Here is an 18,043-nt window from a genome sequence, read left to right as displayed (position 1 = left end):
GCTGATGAATTGGATTTGTGGGATAAAAGACAAAAAGGAAGCAAGAAAGACTCCTAATTATTTGGCCTAAGCAACTAGATGATGGTACCATTTACAGAGAAAGGAAAAACTTGGGTGGTATCAGGGTCAGGGGTCAAGAATAGAGAGTTATGCCTTGGACATGTTGCATTTGAGATATTTTTTGGACTGAAATCATGTTGGAAATGTTGTTTGGTAAGTAGTAAATAGTTAGAGTTTGAGTCTAGAATTCCAGGGATTAGTTATAGCTAGAGGTATCAATTTGAGATCATTAGCTAATAGATGGTATTCACATAATATATCTGGTTGAAATCACTTTGTGAAAGAGTATATACATGGAGAAGAAAAGAAAGTACAGGATAGAAGCCCTGATGCATTCTATCAATTACAGGCCTAAGAAAGGAGGAAGATCCAGCAAAGCAAATTGAGGAAAGTATGGCCAAAAAAAGTAGAACAGTATGAGTCATAGCACCAAAATAAGAAAACGTTCTCAGAAAGAGAGTACGATCAAATGAATCAAATGCTACTGAGAGTCTGAACTAGATGCCATGTTGGTGTGAATTGAAGAATACAGTTGGAGGTGAGAGAGTTTAAGCAGTTTGGCTAGACAACTGTTGAAAAGCGTGGCTCTGGAGGAGCACAGAGAAGGTGGTATGTGGGAAGGGTATGGTATTAGGGTGTTTTAGGATTTTTGCTTTTTGGGTTTTTTTGAGACAGAGTCTCTATAGCCCAAACTGGATGGAGTGCAGTGGTGCAATCTTGGCTTACTGCATGCAACCTCCACCTCCCAGCTTCAAGCGATTCTCGTGCCTCTAGCTCCTGAGTAGCTGGGACTACTACAGGTGCACACCGCCATTCCTGGCTAAATTTTGTATTTTTTGGTAGAGACAGGGTTTTGTCATGTTGGCCAGGCTGATCTCGAACTCCTGACCTCAGGTGATCTGCCCATCTCGCCCTCCCAAAGTGTTGGGATTACAGGCATGAGCTACTGTGCCCAGCCTATTTTATGTTTTTTTTTTTTTTTTTTAAATAGGAAATGTTAAAGCATCTTTGAATACTGATGAGAATAATAGGGTTGGAAAGAAAAGGTTGAAGATGTAGGAGAGAGAGAAAATAAAAAGTGAAAGAAAGAAAAGGGAGGAGTCCTAGATCTACATGTGGAAGAACTTACCTTTGATAGGAGGATCCTTTTCTCCTTTGTGATGGGAAAGATGAAGATGGTATAAATGCAAGTTTATTTGCTAGTGGCATGATTATGGGTGGGGAGGTGCCATTTGATAGTTTCTATTTTCTCATTAGTTAGGCAGCAATGTCACCACCTAACAGTTTAGCAACAGTGTGGGATGGGTTGATGTGAAGTGAATCATTTGAAAAAATATGAAGTAATTATCGGTATAGTGTTGCTGTCATTGCTGGATAATAGAAAGTGTTCCCTTGAAATTGATTATTATTACTTTAGAGTGATATTACTCTTCCCAATTATGCTATTTTCTAAGAATGCCATACAAATGCAGGCCTGCAAAAACGTGGAAGCATTAAGGGGAAAGAGCATTAGATAATGATTACTAATGTCAAGGAATATATCTTGGGCCATGGAATTTAAACTAGACAGGGAGGCAAGTGAGGACAGGAGAGGAATGATGGATGGTGGGTCAAAGGGCTGGTGGCTTCGTTGACACTTAAGAATTGGTTCAGTAGGGTTACTTGATCGACTAAACTGGAACTATAGAAAAAAAGATCATCAGTTATGGTGATTGAATTGAGATTTGGGAGGTTGTGTTACTTTAGGTGGTAAGGGTGTGATTATCACAGGATTGAATGGCAGAGGCTGAATTCAGGAAAAGATGGATAAGTTAAACTGAGAGACTATAATAGGTCTGATGCAGATGATGAAGTCACTGAAAACAACAGAAGTTAGAGTGAACAAAAAGACTGAGTCAGTTGCTACAGTCTTCAGTAAATGACGGGGGAGTGACTTAGGAGATCTGAAGATTAAATGGAAAAGATGGAATAGCTGGATTATGCTACCTAATACTTATTTCTGTCAACAGGATCATATGAAAATGAAATATTGGCAAACCAATTACTTTATAAACCGATGACTGAATGAAAATCACTTCATGCATTGTTAGAGATAGCCCAATGAAAATGGATTCCGTTGTGTTTATCTAGTTCAAATAGTACATGTAATGAGAACAGTTTACGTGGAATGACATTTATGATGGCTAGCCATGATTATAATGAATTTCTAAAGCATAGTCAGTTAGGCATATATAGTACCCTTTATCTATAAATTCATGTTTTAAAATAAAAAATATATATAATTATAATCTATGTTAAAATAAATACCTCAGATATACAAGTTAAAACAGCTTAAGGGATAAAATAGGCTTTTTTTTTGCTCTGTTTCATAGTAACACTATATAAAGGATTTACTTGAAACATTTCAGTTTGCTCAAGTTAGCCAAGTATATACTTTGGCAGGTGACAAGGCTCAATAGGAGTCCTTGTGTTTTAAGTCTTGGTTCTCTGTGACTGTGTGACCTCAGTTCCATGAACCGAAAAATCAAATGGTTGTATTAGGTACTTTTAAGGGATCCTCTGACTTTGTTCTATGATTCTAACAAAAAGAAATTGGAAATATTTGTATAGAAATTGTATCTTAGCTTTTAACATTGACATCATAATATTATATGGTATATATCTCTGTACCCCGTTGATATAGGATTCTAGGCTATTGGTGATGGTGTGATTTAATACTTCCGGTTTTCCTTTTATTCTGCAATGTCGTTTAAGTAGATATTCAAATAATTTCCTTTCAAGCAAGACCAGGAAAACAGCATAATATAGCACACTAAGAAACACCAAGAAAAGACTAGTTATACATTACCTTGTATTTGGAAATCATTTCAAACCTACAGAAATTGCAAGATTAAGAATACTACAAAGAACACTTGTATATATCCTTTACTCAACTACTGTTAAGCTCCTTTTTCTCCTTCTCTCTTTCCCTTTTCCTTAACCCTCCTCCCTCTCTTTTCCTGCCTTCTTTCCTTCCAATCTCCATCTCCATCTCTGTTTCTTCTTCAGCCTCATTAATCTGGAACATTTCCACAGCCATTCTTTGTCTTTTATGACATCAACAATTTGTAAAATATAAATCTCCTTTTTAGAAACATAGTATTCCTTATTATTAGATTCAGGATATGTGTTCTTAGCCAGAATTCAGCATAGGTGATACTATATGAGGTATCACACCTAGAGGTACTCACTGTCTGTCCACCCCTCGTTGGAGAAATCAATTTTCGATTAAGGTATTATATAATTTCTCTAGTGTCTAATTACTCTTTTTTTCCTTGGAATTAATAAGCAGTCTGTGGGAAGATACTTTAAGACCATGTAAATATCTTGCTCCTCATCAAAATTTTCCCCTAGATTATCTAACATTTATCATAATGGTTGTAAAATAATATGTTGCCAATTACAGTACTCCTTCTACATATAGCATTCTACTGTAAGCAAGACCTCTCCTTTCTCATCTATCATTTTTACTTATTGATAGATTTGTTATTAGTATGGACTTATAAATTCCTATTTTTCAATGGTTTATAGTTCATTACTGCAATGCATTACTTGGTGCTAAATTTTTCCCAGATTTAGCCAGTGAGAGCTCCCTCAATCTGTTCCTGTGAAATGCCTACATTTTTTTTTTAACACTACCTTACTTTTTGACATAGAAAGACATTTTAGTTTCATCTTGTAGCTACTCTTGCACAGTCTTGGAATCTACAATTTCTCTGAGGAACCTGTATTTTCTTTTAGTGGGAAATTGTACCTGGATATTAGGTGTATGCTCATTGCTACTGGAATGCAAGAAAAGGCAAGTTACTTTTAAGTTAACAAACATTAAAAATGTAATTAGGGCATGACTTTTTAGCCACATCATAGGATTGTGCTTTTACATATGTCTCATTGGTTTGATGCAGGTGGGAGGTAATTTTGAGCGTAATTTAGGAGGAGAAAAGGAATTAAAATAAACATGAGTGATATCAGAAAATAAAGAAGAACATTGAATGTATGAGGAGAACATTGAATGTATATAGTAGCCTAATTATAATTAATAATTTTAACTTTTAAAAGTAATAATGTGTGAGGTGAAGAAGTAGCAAATACTTTCCCTAACATAAGAAAAATACCATTAATTGATCTAATGGCCATATATTCATATTCTAGTTGAGTTGCCTCAATGACTCAGTTAATAAAATAAGAAATTATAATACCAAATAGAATCAGACAAGAGATTTTAATGAGAAAACAGAATCTGTTTCTACCTCAGAAAGTTACTTAAACAGTAGCTTCAATAATCTACTATGGAGTACTACAGGTGGAGAAAACAATTCTTGATATTTGTTATATATTTTCAACTTTAAAAATCAGATTATGGGGTTTCATAGAGTTTACTAAAGGTGAGGTAGTTCTTTGATGTTTTTAAAAATATATCTTTATTGTAGTTGGGACATAATATTGATGAAACTAATTTCTACATGTTCAATGAATTGAATAATTCAGAATTCAATTCAGAACTCATACATTCAATGTTCTCCTTTATTTTCTGATATCACTCATGTTTATTTTAATTCCTTTTCTCCTCCTAAGCATCTAAATTTTTCCCTTCATTCTTATGTTACTTTATAAGTGATCTTATTACAAATAAGCATATACTGAGTCATTGCAACAGAAAAGTGCTTCACATACTGAGTTGCTTTCTGTTGCACTTGATACATTAATTGTGCACTTACTATATATGCAAGCACTGTGCAGGCAGCTGTATTTCTTGAAAAGTTACTTAAATTACTGGTGCTTCCAATGAAGCTGGTGGTAGGGTCTATTCCCTATCTCCAAACTGTATTAGACCAGCTTGTCAGATGTATTACTCATTAGGTTGCTAAGGCGTAAAGTCAGAACTTCAGATTTATAACATGATAACATTTGGTGTTTTTCTTTTGTTATCAGTTTCTTTTGTTATCTGATGGTGGAAACAACTATGCTTTTAAATCTTCTGTCTCAAAATATATTCTTCCTAAACATTTCATATTTTTAACCATTAAATTTTCTCTAAAATATATCTTAGAATTGATGGTATACCTTTCCCCCCTTTATCATGACAGTGATGATCAAATGCTTGCTTTGTGAATTATATTCTTGACATATTTGAGCTGGGTATTTTTTAAAAAATTAGTGCTGTTTTGTTTTTTGAGTCATCTTTTCCTTTTTTTGCGTTTTGCTTTATGAATAATCATATATTCTCACTTGGTTCATTAAGTAGTAGTAGCATAATGATGAGAGTATATTAAAAGAACTTATTTTAGATTGACCCAATCTATATGAGACATCAACAACACACAAGTAATAGAACCACGTTTTTGTTTTTGTTTTTTGTTTTCCTTCTCTGGAAAGAAACCACTCTTACTACTAACATTGAAACTAGAGTCATCCTTGGACTTTATTCAAATGTGTCAGTTTTGGAAACCATACAAAGATGTTCGCTTAGCTTAAGGGAACAGAAGAACTTTGTTATGCTCTTTGAGTGTTACATTAAACTAGATCATTGCCTGAGGAGCCTATTTAATATGTCCATCTGATTTATGATTTTTTTGTAGTCCTTTTTCCTTTGATTTGTCTTATCTTTGGAAAAGTTGGCATTTATTTCTATTTTATTTTTTACACGGTCTCAATGCATATCTGTACATTCATTACTTTCAGTAATATTGCTTGCTGAATTTAAATTATTTGGAATATTGTGTTTTGAGTTTGCAACCACGGAGTGAAGGTGGTAACATGGTTTCTAGGTTTACAGAATGATTTTGTTAAAAGTATCACTTTCTGTAAATACCTAAGATACCATATAGGATTTAGCTTTTGGTCTTGTATAATAGTTAAAACAATATGAATGTAAATATATTTTCATTCTCATTGTTATTATTGATTCAGAGAGACTTTAAGTTTCTACAGCAAATCACATTTATCCCTTTCTGGACATCTATTATTAATGTGATATCAAAGACTGAATAAAATATTTAAGTCATTAAGATTTTAATTCTTAATTATGCAATCTCCCTTGCCAGGGCTGTTAACTTTTATAATACAGGGAGGGTAGAAATTCAGCAGAGACATTTATTTATTTTCTTTTATGAACAAGGCTGTATAATTTGCATTTTTTCCAGGTGGTTTGGGGAATATTTAAATAGATCACACAGCTGCTGGCTTGATGGGTTTGGGGGGTGTGTTTAGCAGATGCTTCCAGAATCTGGAATTTGAAGTATTCTTAATTTTATCTAGAGATGCAGATATCTATTCTCTGGTTTAATTTGTCAGGGGATGACTACTTCTTTGATGTCTTAGTGATATATAACTGTCTTGCTTTGTTTTTTTTTTTTTTTTCTTTTTTTCTTTTTTTTTTTATTTGGCCACTCACCTCAAGCAATTTTAACAGCTCTGAGGATATATTTACTATAGCCTTTAATAGTTAGACGGCTATTCCTATTAAATAGCTGAATATATTTTTAAGGATATTGTGGGGTTCTTTAATTAGCTTGATAGTTTACCTATAAGAAGGAAAATGAAAACTGCAGCCAGCTGCATTTCCACAGCTCATTTCTGCTTAAGAAGCACGTATCTGGGCTGAAGAAGCAGCACGTATCTGGGCTAAAGAAGTAACATGTATCTGGGCTAAAGAAGTACCACTTTCTTCATTTAATCTGAGATGAGACAACATGTGAAGAACTTGGAGCAGTCTGATTTTTTGAAATTCTTTTCTCTCATTAGCTGCTTTGCTCAGAAATAAGAGCTGTCAAACAACAGTAATTTCGGATGCCCATGATTGTGTTTATAGGCCTTCAATATAGTATTTTACTGAATATAAGTGCTTGTTAAAGCCAATTTATCTCTTAATTCAAACAATTTATTGAACACCTATTATACAAAAGATACTTTGCTAGGTATTTTTGAGGACTATAGATGACTAAGCTAGACTTGGACCCTTACATGTAGGAGCTTAATGTTCAAGAATAAGACGTGTACAATTATACCAACCACGGAAGTCCTAAAAGTGAAATAGAGATGAAGTGATACTGATTTGCAAGGAATGAGGGCAGGGAAGACAAGGAGAGACATGGGCATCATCACGGAAGCAGAGGTAATTGATCTGTGCCTTTCCAAGTGGGTAAGATTTGGACAATTAATACTATGTTTGAGGGTCAGGGAAAGATAATTTCAGCAGAATAAATTGTATATTGAAAACCCTGGTGCTTCTGATGTCATATTCCCAGGCAATAGTAGGTATATAACATGTGGGTAGATTACAAGGTTCATGTTGGAGATGGGGGAAGCAGGGGTACCTTTAGGGGAAATGGCAGAAAATGGTGTTAAAAAAGCAAGTTTGAGCTGGATTATGAGGTCCCTTAAATGCTAGTCTAAGAAATTCAGACTTTAATTGTTAAGAAATTTGGAAGCATTGAAGAATCTTAGAAGCCAGACAGGAGCAGAGCTGTATTTAAGGAAGTCAAATGGAAGAGTATGAGAGGGCCTGAGAGTCTGAATAGGCATAATGCCTTTGGGAATGAAGATGAGAAGAATAAGAGCAGAAATGCTGAGTTAGAATCTCTAGGAGTAGAGAATTTATTATTGTTGTGCAATAAGGTATAGGGAAGAGTTAAATATGACTTTATATTAAACATGCTTATTATTTATTGTACATTTATCTGTGGAACTATTTTAAGGCCTAGCATGAGGGTTGATATCCTTCAGAGGAGATTCATGTTTGCTTTGGCTGGGTTGCAAAACCAACCTAGGCTGATGTTAATATTTTGGCTTAAGGTTTTCTTTTTTTTAAAGACTCTTGAGGACCTATGAATTCAGGCTACATGAAGGCTGGCTTTGGACTGGGAATTATCAGAGAAGATTTTTACTTTCTCCATCCAGCACCAAGTTTTGATATCGGCAATTTTCTTTTCTGGCCCCGTGGAAGATGAGCAAGTTTATTTCTAATTTACTGTTAAACTGAGGTGTAGTCCTCTGGGGTTTGTAGGACCATTTCCTATTACTCTTTCCACTTTGATTAGGCCCTAGGCTTGGTTTCTATTCCCCCATCCATGAGGCCTTGACAACTGAAGCTCAAGTTTATCTGGGTTCAGAATATTCACTCAAGGTCAAAGCTGACTCTATTGATATTTACCTCTCTAAGTTTATCTTTCACTTAGTTTTTGGCCTCTAGGTATTCCTTACTTTCTTGCCAGGTTATCTATATATTCTGAATTATTTTGAAAATATTCATCATGTTTAGTTCTTTTCACAGGTAGTTGATATCAGGGTACATATTCTATCATACTTTCAGAAACAGAAGTTAAGGTAACCCCTTCTTACATGGACATGTGACATCTCAAAATGACTTTATTCTTATGTTACAGTTTCCTGAACATGAGATATTGGTACTAGAATACAGAAAGTATGGTACGTGGCCTTTTCTGATGCAACTTAGTTTTTTTATTAATACTCATTTTTAGAATAGGGAAAGACACTATTATAACTACCTATTGAAGAATCAGAGTGATTCAGGAGGCGATTTCATGGGCAAGAACTATGTTCTGTCAATATTCCAAGTTTCCAGTCTCTCTTTCACACAATTCTTCCCCCCTCCATTCACAAAAGAAATATCTTAAAAGAGAAAAGGCTAAGAAAAAAATCAATACAGTCTACACAGATCTTTATCTTATTAATGGATCCTTAGTAACGAATGTACATGTGCTTTGTGTGGATATATGTGATTTTTGACTTTTCAGTTCAGGACTAGAGGGCACTGAATGAAAGCTGCCTTCATGCAGTCACTTCAGGCTCTAGGATCACCCACAGTGGCTCTGCTTATCATATAGAGTGACTTGACATTGTAGGATTTTGCCGTAGGAAAATCTGTCTTAGTTGTTATCTGCCACCGGTAATGGGTTTTACCAGGAAAACACATATGCCAGCTGTTAAGTTTCATAATAGTGATGGAAATTGAAAACATAAATAAACATAAATCAATCATAGATTAGCCATTTTTAAGTGTAACATGCACCAATGAATGACTGTGGCATCTTAAATACATTTTATTTATAGATATAGAGGTTGAAGGTCAATAACTGGAAAGGCTGGCTTTTAATTTTTTAGATTAGGATACAATTTAATTTCTAACATGTATATAGTTTAGGAATTTTTACAGTTTGGCAATATAGTTCTTTCATTGAATTCAATAAGCTTTATTTTCATTGTCTACCATGTATCAAATTGGTACTACTTTCTAGTGATATAAAGATGATCAAGATATTGCTGATGGCTTTGAGTAACTCACACTTAATGGAGGAGCCAGATATCTAAACTAATGATAGTACAGTATATTAAGTGCTACATCCAAGATAGGGACAAAACTCTGTAGAGGCCCAGAGGAGGGAATAATTAATTCTGCTTGGAAGAGTTCAGGAAGGCATCTCAAAGAAGATGGCATTTTAGCCCAGCCAAATGTGTTCAGGTTGAGAAAGAATGGAATATAAAGAATATCAGCAAAGGTATTCAGCAAAGGTATACAGGCTTGGGATGTCCTGATTTTGTCTGAGAGTGAGTAATCTGGTTTAGGTAGAGCATTGGGACACCTGGGTGCTATTAAGTTAATTTGGAGCCAGATTTTAAAAGGTACTAAATTCCCTACTTATTACTTAAGCTTTATCATATATATAGGGAGAAAAAATAAGGATGAGTAATAATATCTTACCATTTTAAAAAGATAACCCCAGTAATGAATGTGTAGAAGAAATTGGAGTAAAGGGGAAGAAAAAATGCAAAACAAAACAAAAATCAAAGTGACTACTGTAATTTCATAGCTCTTCTATACACCTTAATACATTGTTATAGCTATTCATTTGTCTATCTGAAAACAAAGACTGTGCTTTAATCTTTTCTTTCTTTCTTTTTAATTTTATTTATTTATTTATTTTAGCAACAGGGTCTCACTCTGTCACCCAGACTGCAGTGTACTAACATGATCATAGCTCACTGTAACCTCAAACTCCTAGGCTCAAGTGATCCTCCCACCTCAGCCTCCAGAGTAGTCGGGACTATAAACACATGCCGCCATACCTGGCTAGTTTAGTTTTTTTTTTTTTTTTTTTTTTTCACTTTTGTAAACATGAGGTCTTATTCTGTTGTCTGGGCTCAAAGGATCCTCCTGCCTCGGCCTCCTAAAGTACTGGGATTGCAGGTGTGAGCCACTACATGTGGCCTTTAATCATTTTTGCATTTACATTGCCTATGATCATGAGTGTTATAACTGTAGAATAAGTGAATTAATGAATGAAAGATCTAAGCAATAATTGTTGAGGGCTCTAAACAGGGCAGTAGAAATTTAGGCAGAATTTTGCAGATGGAGGGCAGGCATAGGGAGAGAAGATTCAAAAATTGCGTGAAGGTTTCTTATTTCTATGATATATATTTTGTTATGATGCTTTTCACTGGAGTAGGGAACAGACACAACACTTCTCAGGTAACTGAGAATGAGTTCATGTTGGAGCATATTTATTTGGAGGTCCTGTGGAAGAGATACGAATTGGATTTATGGGTCTGCAACCCAGAGAAAAAACCTGGGCTGAAGATACAGATGCAAGAAACATAAGCACATAGATTAATGATTGAAGTCAGAGTAGTAGATTGCACAGGGCAAAAATATAAAGTAAAAAGACTAGAACATGGGGACTTTGGGGTCACTAATATATAAGAAGTAGATAGAAGTAGAGAATACAATATGGAAAACAAAGACTAGTCAGAAGCATAGGATTGTTTATCAGAGAAGTCTGGTCTTTGAAGTCATTGAGAAGAAAGTTTCAAGAAAAAGAACTATTAGTAATTTAATAAATTCAGTAGTTTCCTATATCGATGTATATACATATGGGTATATATGTAACATACTTACATTAATATAGAGTTGAATGATAGCAAGGTCACTCCTATCTGTTGTTATTGAACTTCAGATCTTAAACCAGTAGGACAATTTCTAGGAAGAACACTTCGTGATTCATTTCTCAACTAAGAGAAGAGTGCTCTTATTTTTCTAGTGATCAGCTTGAAGTAGTTTTTTTCATTATGTGTGTTTATGCATTGCAGTTTCATTGATTACGTACTTTAAAAGGTTTTAATGTGGCCAAATATTGAGGATGTAGCTGTAAAAGCCTTTATGTGGTGGTAAACTCCAGCATTTAATAACTGCTAAAAATGCAACATCTTCTCTCTTATTGTATTTGACAGGTTTTTTGTTATTATTTTGATACTCTTTACTTTGCCAAGAGGTAACTCATTCCCAAAGGTATTTTATGCCAGGGAAATTTCATCCCACTTTGTATAGAAGGCTAGGTTTTATATTAACCTTTGAGTGTACATTTTTACTGTGGATTATACATTGCTAGAATTACTTAAGCAAAATTCATACTGAGATACTTTATTTTAAAGCTGATAATGACCATACGTATTAAAGGGCCAGCTCAGAAAACTGCCAGCAAATAATCATCTTTGCCTTTGGGAAATAGTGAAGTCATTGCATCGTGCTTGAATTACCATAGACTCTATCAGCAGATACACTCATTGATTCATTTCTGCTCTTTTTGTTAAATCCAATTTTTCTTTCATCATTGTTTAGTAATGTAATTTTCTATGTCTGGTATGCTTACCTGTAATTTTACAGAACCCCATTTCTTTGTATATCTCACTCTATTAGACTACGTGTAGTACAGTGTTTGTAGAGGGGGCCGTTAACTGGGAATTGGCATTTACAAAGCTGCCTATTAAGTGCCAGTCACTCTGCTTTGTTTTAAACGTAGTTCACTTAATGAAATGATAGGCAAATATACTAAGGGAGGGAATTTGTTGTAGTGGAATGAATATGCATTGAAAGCATAGGTTTCATCTAGGTTTGAATCCCAGATCTAATAGTCATTTGGTAGACGAAGTCACTTCACGGGTCTGAGCCGAAGCTTTTGTATAGTAAAAATGGGATCCTATCTTGAAGAGTTATTATGTTAATTAAATAGTTGAGAGATGTAATCTAAGATATTCATTAAATAGAAGATATATAATAATCAACATCATTAATAATTACTATTAGAAAGGAAATTAGACGTTTTCTTTGCTTTGAGTGCTGTTACTAAATGGTAAGTCATACGTAGCAAAAGGAGACATGGAACGTACAGGCAATCGCCTTTTAAATAAAACCTGAAACAAAATCTAAGTGGAAATCTAAGTGGAAAGCTAGATATGTAGTTGACCCTTGAGTAACGGGGATTACAGGTGCCGACCGCCCGCCATGCAGTTGAAAACTCGAGAATAACTTTTGACTCCCAAAAAACTTTACTAATAGTCTACTATTGACCAGAAGCCTTATGGATAACACCAACAGTGGATTAACACATGATTTGTACTTTATGTAAGTTTCTTAAGGCTTATATAAGGCTTATATAAGGATTATGTAAGTTTCTTAAGGCTAGTAACTTGTTTCCTGGAATTCTTTCACTTCCTAGGGTAACACCTTGCCCCCTACCAGGAATTTAACTATTTCTTTAATTTTATTACATTGAAGTTGTTTGAGAAAGCATGCTTTTTTCACTAAAAGAACCCAGCAAATTTCATTCTTTCATTGGAATATTTTCTCTAAATATGACTACAAATGCAGTTAGTAAGTTGAGAAAGCCACCTGTTGTCATATTGGCAGGCCACCTAACTGGTCCATCTGTACTTGGTGTGCAGGGAAGCGTGAATAACTACCATTAGGCCTGCACAGTGTCAGATTTCACATTCTCATGACACCATAGGTAATCGGGTGACAGCCAGTTTATTTTCATCAGCTAATGTTATAAATACTTCATATTTTAGGTTAACCCTGATATCACAGAATGGAATAACGTTCTAATCCTCATTAGCAGTTTGTTATGCAGCAACTTTTTGTATGCCAATAAAAATGGCATAGACTGCTGCTTCTGTGGCATTTCCCCTTGAACATGCCATTTTATTCATTTGTTGACTCAGATAGATGAAGTTGTCATGTTTCCTTGTTGGAAATGTTGACAGAACCTTGTGGGCTGTGCTTGTATAAACGTTTGGTTTTCTAAACAATGATTTTCAATTTAGCTCCGTTGGTACTGTTACATGCCACTTTTCTCTTTCTGTCACATTGGGAAATTCTATTTTGTTGTCGGTAAGAAGAGGGTGTGGGACTTGCTTACTGTCTATGTAGACTTTATTTTGCTAGTTGATTTCATTAAAGAGTGATTCCAGGAAGCTTTGGGCCATTGTATCACCTTGTCTCATTCCATTATGTGTATTGATGCAACATGGATCGTTGAACAGTATAATCTCTTTTGCACGGTTCTTATTGATTTTATCCAGTAAATCATTGTCTGCTGGGTTTATTCTGTAATCATTTTGGGCATAAAAACTATTCTTGACTTTGACAATCAGGTGCCTTCTTGTAATAGATAAACTTAACACAAAACTGGTATCCAGTCACTTTGTTTTTGTCTCCTTCACACTATATAGTTATCTTTCCTACTAAACTAATCAAGTGAGTGATCTCTATTCAGCAAATGTTTCCATTCCCTTTCTTATTTCTTGTAATATGGCTTCTCTTATCATTGCTCTTTTGAAATTGCTCTATATGATCTGAAATGGCCTATATTCTTCTGGTCTTTTTTTTTTTTTTTTTTTAAGGATTTAGACTATGCTTGACCTTCCTGCTACTTTTGACACTGTTGATTACTTTCTCTTATTGAAACATTTTCCTTTCTCACTTCTGGGACAATGAATTCCCCTGTTTCTCATGCCTTTTTATTGTTCTTTTTGTCCTCTTAATTGGCTGTTCTGTCTTCTATGGGCTCAACACTCCAGGCATCCTCACTACTTAGGCTTTAGTTACAACTTGAAGACAGAAGATCATCACTTTCACATTTATATTCCTGTACCCTCATTTTTCCCCTCCAATGTTTCACATATTTTATTCACATAATATTACCTGAGCATCATTTTCCACATACCATGGGAGGAGGGATTGATGTGGGAGATAAAGTTGTACCATGAATGTTCTCTTCCATACAAGTTTATAACTTAGATAAGTCAATAAGATATATACATGAAAATTAATTAAGTAGGGCAGCATGTGGAAAATACCTTTCCAGTGCTAAAGGTAGATGAAGAATATAGTGGTAATTAAAGAAGATTTCATAGAGAAAGTGACATTTGACTTCAGTCTTAATGGATAGACAAAGGGTTGACAGCAAAAATGTGAAGGGAGATGAATTGAAAATATTTTACAGTCATTCAGGAGTCCTGACATACTTTTGCTATCTTAGCTACTCTTGTCCTAGTAGACTATAGGGAAAAATCACTTAAAATTAGAACCTGTAATCTCTCCATCTGTATTAGGGACACAGAATAACAGTATACACAATGTCTCATGTCATATCAAGAGATGTTAAAAATGTGTATATTTTGGAGGCAGGACTTCAAGGATGATGCTACCTGGAAGTAACTATTTTATTTTCTTTACTCACTTATACCTGTTACATCTTATGTGCCTCAGTTTTCTTTAAATAGTGCACCAGGTATCAGATATAATCTCTGCCTTTTTGAATGTTTTATCAGATTCAGTTCCATGAAATCTAAGTGGAAAGCTAGATATATAGAAGCCTTATGGATAATGCAAACAGTGGATTAACACATGATTTGTGCTTTATATTGTATTTTACATGTGTCACATACTGTATTCTTACAATAAAATAGGACAAAGATGAAAACGTTGTGAAGAAAATTTTAACACAGAGAAAATATATTTACTGTTCATTAAGTAGAAGTGGATCACCATAAAAGTTCATTCTTGTCATCTTCATGTTGAGTAGGCTAAGAAAGAGGAGGAAGAGGAGAGACTGGTCTTGCTGTCTAGGGTGGCAGAAGAGGAAGAAAATTTATATAAGTGGACCCTTAGCTGTTCAAACCTATTATGTTCAAGGGTCAGCTGTATTCTGCTTTTTTTCATTCTTCTTCACGGATTGTCATACCCAACTCTGGAGTCTATGTTTTTTAACTGATATTTTAGTAAAAATTTCCAGTAAGAAACAGGAATTTATTGTATCTTATAAGCCAGTTTGATTTTTTAATTTGATTTTATTACGACACTTCTGTTCCAAATTTTACATATTTACTTCCTGCTCTGTCTCTGTAGTTATAACCAGTTCTTAAGTTCAGATTCAAAGCATTCTGGGCTAAAAGCAGAGGCACACTTTGGTGGCTGCCATGAGGGAAGCAACAATGATCCCCCACAGTGATCGGACTGAAGTGGCTGGGGTGAAGTAAAGGCCAGCCTAATGGCGAGCACAGCGGGTTTGAAATAGTTTGCTAGGAAAAAGAGTCAGCAGGTTGCTGTCCTGATCCAGTCAAATACATTTGCTGTCTGCGACTATTAGCAGTTGCTTCTTACCTGGGCTATTACCTTCTCTTTTATCTTCAGTAAGTTTCTAGTAAAACCTTCAATTTGTGGGATTTCTGATTTTTTTTTTTTTTTTAACATAAGGCAGATTTCATTCTGTTCTTTATGAGATGTTTTTTTACTTTGTATGGTAATCGCTCTATCTGCAGTCTACAGTAGATTTCAGAAAACTAGTAAGAATTTTAGGGGCTGTATATTGAGGAGCCACTGTACATTTGAGTTTTGCTTTGCCTTCAGATGTAGTGTTTAATCTTAAACATTGCATTCATCTTATATATGCCTTTATAAACAATTATAGGGCCCTCTATTATCTAACTTTTGGCTACAAAATTAATAAGAGATGCACAGTGGGCAATTGCCCTTTATTTTACTATAAATGACTAGTTTTATGTTTTTGTTCTATATTGTTTGCAGTAATGTTATGAATGCTCTACAGCACTGAATATAGTATTAAATGGTACTTCTCACAGAAGACAGAGTTTGTCACAGCTGAGCTTTTATCCAACAATTCTTTTATTTTATTTTTTTTTTTAAGTTCTTAAAAGCTTACAGGCCAAACTATTTCTGGCATTTAGTTGAATAAATACCTCATGGAAACTTATTGTTAAACTGAAGCTACCTAACTATATTTCATGATACACAAACACGCACGTGCGCGCGCACACACACACACACACACAACAGTTGTGATTGTCAATGACTCAATATTAAACTGAGTTTACTTTTTGGATAGGTTTCATAACACGTTGACTCCATTTACTTTGATAAATAGGTTACGTGTTAAAATCAGGTTTATTTTCGTAGATAGTATCAACATGCTACTTGCTAACTGAAACGGACCTTGACATAAAGCAGATTATTAGACTCAGGAATGTGCACTTACAGTAGAATATGGTTTTTGAGATCTGTTGGTCTAAGACCCACAAGCTTTAAAATGACTACATAGTGTCCAAAAGCAATGAAACTAACCTATGATGTGCTTGCTTAACATTTTATCTAGCTCAGTTCTGGACTTCTATTAGACTGAATTTTCTCTCTTTTGAGGACTCCAGTTTTTATCGAATAAATTTTTTTTCTCTTCCTATTTTGCATATTCCAAGTCTTTGATTGTTTTCAGTGATCTGGCAGAATAGGTATGTGGGAGGCAGAGGTTGCAGTGGGCCGAGATTGTGCCACTGCACTCCAGCCTGGGCAACAGAGTGAGACTCCGTCTCAAACAAACAAACAAACAAAAAAGAATACGCTCATTTTTAACTGCCTTTTGATTTCCTTTTCAATAGCAGATTATTGTTTTTCTTTTGTTCTTTTCCCATCTTCTCTACCTCTGTGACATCTGTACCTATAAAAGAGGAGAGAGGCAGTGGTATCTTATATTCATTTTAGTATTTATTATTTACATAAATAGTTTTAATTAATACATACAATGCATTCTAACTTATTCTAAGAACTTATATATCCCTAGCACAGTAATAGATTTTACAAATATATGCAAGATCGTTGCCCTCAGTGATATATCTAGTTTGTAATTGATTTAAAAATTAACAGAGTGTACCTTGAGAATCCTTTGTTCTTTCACAAAATCTCATTATTTGTCATTTCTATAAGCTCAATGGTTGACCAAGTGTTGCCTTCAGTGTTCGATTCCTAGATTTGGAAGATATTATAAAGAGGGCTTTCATGGGTTACTGTTAACAATATTTGCACTTTTCTATTTGGGAAGTATTTATTGAGCTATTATAGAGTGTTGTGTTATGTACTACAGAGCAGTTTTTCTAAAACTTGCTAATATTCAGAATTTCCTGAGGAGTTCTTAAGAGGTACAGGTCCTGAGGCCCTACCTGCAGAGATTTCAGCGTTCTAATTCAGTAGGTATGAGTGTGTTAGAATTCAGATTACAAGTAGATGAGAGAATAGGAGGGAAGGACAAGGAGATGGTGTTGGGCATTCTTCTAAGATGCTTGGTAGTATAACAGGATAATAGATTGAGGAGGAAGAGGGTAGTGAGTCTGGGAAACAAGAGAACTTAAAGCTTATTTGAATTTTGTTCTCATATGTCTTTTTACATTTCCAAAATGGTCTCAAATATTACTTTTCTGCTTTCAAATAGGATGTCACCAACAGACTAAACTTGACTTAAAAAAAGAAACAAGGGGCCAGGCGTGGTGGCTCATGCCTGTAATCCCAGCATTTTGGGAGGCTGAGGTGGGCAGATCACTTGAGGTCAGGATTTCGAGAACAGCCTGGCCAACATGGTGAAACTCAGTCTCTACCAAAAATGCCAAAAAAATTAGCCGGGCTTGGTGGCAGGTGCCTATAATCCCAGTTACTTGGGAGGCTGAGGCAGGAGAATGGCTTGAACCCTGGAGGCAGAGGTTGCAGTGAGCTGAGATCATGCCACTGCTCTCCAGCCTGAGCAATAGAGGGAAACTCTGTCTCAAAAAAAAAAAAAAAAAAAAAAACCAGGAAGGAAATGAA

The 18,043-nt window shown here is 35.0% G+C and overlaps 1 protein-coding gene and 1 pseudogene across 5 annotated transcripts in view; both read left to right on the top strand.

The window, feature by feature from the left end:
- LOC105497495 (diaphanous related formin 2) overlaps nucleotides 1-18,043 on the top strand; it is a 919,069-nt gene that overhangs the window by 351,529 nt on the left and 549,497 nt on the right. The window lies entirely within an intron of this gene.
- LOC139360854 (uncharacterized) overlaps nucleotides 1-18,043 on the top strand; it is a 46,050-nt pseudogene extending 28,007 nt beyond the window's left edge.

The sequence above is a fragment of the Macaca nemestrina genome, chromosome X, assembly GCF_043159975.1.
Source record: "Macaca nemestrina isolate mMacNem1 chromosome X, mMacNem.hap1, whole genome shotgun sequence".
NCBI lineage: Eukaryota > Metazoa > Chordata > Mammalia > Primates > Cercopithecidae > Macaca > Macaca nemestrina.
The sequence above is the reverse complement of the archived record's forward strand: the minus strand, read 5'-3'. Positions and strand labels throughout refer to the sequence as shown.